The following is a 5,222-nucleotide window of genomic DNA, read 5'->3' as shown; positions in this document are numbered from 1 at the left end:
ACGCCATCGGAGAGTAGATATATTTACAGATATTTACAAAGGGGTAGCTGACAACAGCAAAGATGAACAACTTCAGGCCGGCGGCGCCCAGCACGAACCACTCACACTTCGGCGTACCACACATTCCACACGCAAGCACAGCCCTTTGTCGTCGTCGTTCTCCCTTGACATAACTTCCGGCGACGAAAGCACCGTTTTGTTGCTAAGTAGAAGACGGCTCAGGGGCATGGTACGGCTTGAGGCAAACTATATGAACAACGTCAGTGGCAGGGCTGGTGGTTGACTTCGGCGAATCGAGGGAGGCAACATCCGATGTCAATGAGCACACGATAAGGGCCGTTGTACTGACGCAGGAGTTTCTAATAAAGACCGACACGCTTACAAGCAGACCAAACGAGAACGAGTGATCATACGGCATAGTGCACTGGGCAATGCCGGCGGTCGTAAACAAGACTTCTGGTAAGTCTGGGAGGCGCTGAGACGGTCGCGGGAGATTTCGCGGGCCATAGTTGCTTGGGCGATGGCGTCACGTGCGTACTCCGTGGTTGAGTCCAAAGATGGTGGCAGCAGTGCATCCAATCGCAATGTCGACCAAATAGCAGATAGAAAGGCGAATAGCCTGTGGTGTCATGCCGCGACGAATTATAAGCAAATGTTACATAGGGCAATGCAATGTCCCAGTCACGATGGTCAGGTGCGACGTATATAGATAGCATGTCAGTCAGGGTCCTGTTCAGCCGCTCGGTAAGCCCGTTCGTTTGAGGATCGTACGCTGTAGTGAGCTTATGCTGCGTGGAACAGGACCAAAGTATGTCGTCAACTACCCGGAACAAAAGTAGCGGTCGCGGTTTGTCAGCAATTGGCATGGAGCACCGTGGTGAAGAATGACATTTTGTAACTGGAAATTGGCGACATTGATGGCGCAACGAGTTGGTAATGCACGCGTCATAGCATATCGGGTGGCGTGTCAACCGCAAAAGGGATCCAGCAGTTGCCGGAGCTGGACATAGGAAAAGGTCCGAGGAGGTCTAGTCTTACATGATGGAAGGGTTCCAGGGGTACGTCGATAGGCTGCAGAAGACCGGCAGGCAATGTGGTTGGGCGCTTCCTGCATTGACAGAGGCCACATCTGGCAACGTACCCAGGTAGCACAGAATGTGGGGCCCCAGTAGGTCCGATGTAGGTACGTCGGGCTGGGGCAACCATCATAAAACCTGCATCGGTCCCCGATGAGGCAAATGTGGGCAAGCCCCATTAGGGCGTGCCGCTGTTTCTTCTGCATGGGTCCCATAGCGGCGTTGCTCGGGCTAATGCAGAGCACATTCCTGAATCCAGACCATGGTCCCTTGTCGGATATTTGAGGACAATCCTACCTATACGTGGCCTCTTTATGGGAAAGCCCTCATAGATCTGAAATGAGGCCACCCCTTTAAATCTTTGTGGGACCTGCATCGGCCATAGTGGGGCAAAGAAAACGGCATGCCCACATCCTGCCCTAATCACCCCTTGTAGGTTGCTTGAGGGCAGGCGAAATATGAATAAGAGCACAATTTGGGCAAGCCCTCGTGAAGCCCAAATGAGGCACCCTTAGCTAACCCGCTTTAGGTCCCACATAGGCTGTAATGGGGCTGGAAGGTGTGCGTGCCCGCATGGTACCAAAATCGGTCCCTTGTGGGGAAGTTGAAGGCACATGCAACAGCAGGCAGTCTCTAGGTTTAAAAACAACACCCAGCTCAATTGGGGCTGCCCACACTAAACTACATTATATCCCACATAGGCCGTAATGGGGCTGGAAGGCGGGCGGGCCCGCATAGTACCAAAATCCGTCCCTTGTGAGGAATTTGAAGGCACGTGCAACAGCAGGTAGGCTCTAAGTTTAAAAACAACACCCAGCCCAGTTGGGGCTGCCCATATCCCACATAGGCTGTAATGGGGCTGGAAGGCGGGCGTGCCCGCATGGTACCAAAATCGGTCCCTTATGGCGAATTTGAAGGCACGTGCAACAGCAGGTAGGCTCTAGGGTTAAAAACAACACCCAGCCCAATTGGGACTGCACACACAAATCCGCAGTAGGTCCCACATCGGCCGTAATGGGGCTAGAAGGAATGCGTGCAATTGACTAATCATTCTTTCCAACTTTTATTTGTATTAGATGTTGCCCTAAATTACTATTATAGCTGATTTGCATAAGCTGTTGCCTTGTTTAGCCGGTTAGAAATATTGCATGGCTTTAGTTCTCGCGCTCATGCAAATTGCGCTAAAAATACTAAAACATACTGATTGCTAAATGTTGCTCCTTATGTCGTTGCTGTGGACAGCCTGCAACTCTCAGCACAATATTACTGTTCAGAATACACATCTCCATAGCGTGAACAAGATGTAAACGAAGTCATTTAGGCTAGATTAATGTTATGAATTATTGTAAAATTTATTACTGTGGCTGTTTGCTTAAGGGCAGACATGTATAAAATATTTACTTAATTATGTGCATAAATATTGATTAGGAAAACTTGGACTAGGGCTTCCCATCAATTTCCTGCGTCGGACCCCTATGAGAATGATATGGGCAAGCCCAAGTGCGGCTTGCGCTATAGAACCCGCATCGGTCCTATGTCATTATCTGAGAAGCTAACCGAAATAAAAATAAATGCTCATCCAGAGCCACTGCCTGAATCTGTCCAAAGTAGGACCATCGGAGGGAGTTGGCGGGATGTGCCTTTTTGGCAATGCTGAAAATTGTGGGCAATGGCTGTCTGCATCGGTCCTATAGTGGGGCCCGTCGGGGCTTTGCCGACAGCCCCCTTCAGGCCTACGTCGGCCCCTCTTGCATTACCCACATTGAGCCCACCGGGGCTGTCCTGCATTGCCTACATCGGACCCACCGCCCCCCCCCTTCATAGCCCCCTTTGTGCTACCTGGGTAATGCCGAACACTACGATATAGACCGGGCCAAAAGAAGCGGCGTCAGACCCGATCGTACGTTCTTGAGACACCGATGTGACCCGCGGTGGACAGGTCTTCTAGTTCCCTGAGAACAGACGAGCGGAGACGCTGGGGAAAGACGAGCAGGAGCACCGGTACACCAGGGCGAAAGGTGCGGTGGTACAGAATGTCATCGCGAAGAACAAAGAGTTGAGGTGTAGGTTTTAAGGTTACAACGCCGAGGCGATCGATTAGTGGATGCGAGGAGAGGTCTCCCCGCTGCTCGTCCGCGATGTTAAGCAGATCAGAGATAGCAAACAAGCAAGGGCCGAGGTCATTCTCTGCAGGATCTGGCGGTTCCACAGAGTGACGAGACAGGCAGTCAGAATCTTAATATAGACAGCCTGGCTTGTAGACAACTGGGTAAGAATACTCTTGGAGGCGCAATGCCTAACGACCAAGCCGGCTTGTAGGGCCCTTCAGTGAAGAAAGCCAACAAAGAGCGTGGTGGTCAGTCACAACCGAGAAAGGACGGCCAAGCAGGTAGGGTCGATATTAGACACGGCGCAAACAAGGACTAGGCATTCGTGCTCTGAAATGGAGTAATTGCGCTCGGCAGTGGAAAGAGGGCGACTGGCATATGCGATGACACGGCCTTGACCTTAGTGACGTTGGGCGAGCACGGCGGCGATACCAAATCCGCTACCATCTATGCGAACTTTTGTTGGAGCCGACGGGTAAAAATGGGTCAATACAGGCGGTGAGGTGAACATGTGAATCAGTGAAGAAAATGAGTTTTCTTCACCACATGTAAAAGGGGTGTTTTTAAGGAGGTAGGCGAAGGGATGGGCGATGGCAGCAACATTTTTGATGAAACGTCGGAAATAGGAGCACAAGCCTACAAAGCTTCGCACGTCCGTAGACGATCGAGGCAGAGGGAAGTCCTTGACAGCTTGAAGTTTAGCAGGATCTACGCGGACACCAGAAACATCGACAAGATGCCCAGGATTGTGAGTTAGCGGCGTCCGAATTGGCATTTCGACGAGTTGAGCTGCAACCCGGCTCTACGAAAGACGGAATGAATGCTCGTCAGGATGTCGAGGTGCGCGGAAAATGTAGAAGAAAAAACTATAACGTTGTCGACGTAACACAAGGATATAGTCCCTTTAAAACCCCGAAGCAAGGAGTACATCCTTCCCTCGTAGGTAGCTGGCGCATTGCAGAGACCAAACAGCGTGACTTTAAACTGGTGCAATCCGTCCGGTGTGACGAATGCGGCCTTTTCACGGTCTTTGTCATCGACAGCAATTTGCCAATAGCCAGTTCGGAAGTGGATGGAAGAGAAAAATTTCGCTCCGTGAAGGCAATCCAAATCATCATCGATTCCTGGGAAAGGATACGCGTCCTTTTTCGTGATGCCATTGACGTGCCGGTAATCAACGCAGAAGCGCGAACTCCCGTCCTTCTTTTTAATAAGGACAACTGGTGAGACCCATGGGCTCGACGAGGCTTCTATGATGTCTTCAGTAAGCATCTTGTCCACCTCCAGCTGAATGATGTTGCGTTCTGTACTAGAAACTCTATACGGACGTCTGTGAATGGGAGGGGCGCCACCGGTGTTTATGCGATGAGTATAACCACAGAGGTCCGAGCCAAAGGCGATTATCGAAATCAAAGATGTCGCGAAAAGAGGACAGAATACATCTCAGGTTGTGAGTTCGTGCTGGTAAAAGGTCAGGAAAAATCATCTTTGCGTATTCATCAGATAGTGGGACGTCTAACAAGTGGTGGTTCGCCGAGGGGGGCACGCAAGCTGTAATAGCTGATATAACACAATCGGAAGCAGGTCACAGCGTGGAGAACAAAATGCCTTGCGGAAGCGGCTGAACTTGCGATGCAAAGTTGAGTACCGGAAGGGAGACTTGATTGGCATACATAGTGATGACTATGCGCAAGGGAACGTTCCGTGTGAAAGGTACATCAAGGGCTGGAGTAACGATGTACTGGCCATCGGGGACTGGTGGGAGGGACAAGAATGATAGATAGGTGACGGCTTCGGGGTCCAGGCGGAGAAATTTGACAGTACATATGTGGTGCATAACTGATTGGTAGGTCGATCTGAACAACACTTGTGGCACAGTCAATGAGCGCAGAATGTTCAGAAAGAAAATCAAGGCCGAGGACTAGGTCATGAGGACCACTTTCAAGGACAGTGAAAAGAACAAAAATATAACGGCCGGCGATTGACACACGAGCTGTACACATCCCAATGACAGCAGAAGTACCACCATCAGCGATAC

This window comes from Amblyomma maculatum, chromosome 5, assembly GCF_055883805.1.
Source record: "Amblyomma maculatum isolate TAMU_Amacu chromosome 5, ASM5588380v1, whole genome shotgun sequence".
Taxonomy (NCBI): Eukaryota; Metazoa; Arthropoda; class Arachnida; order Ixodida; family Ixodidae; genus Amblyomma; species Amblyomma maculatum.
This window is presented reverse-complemented; position numbering follows the sequence as displayed.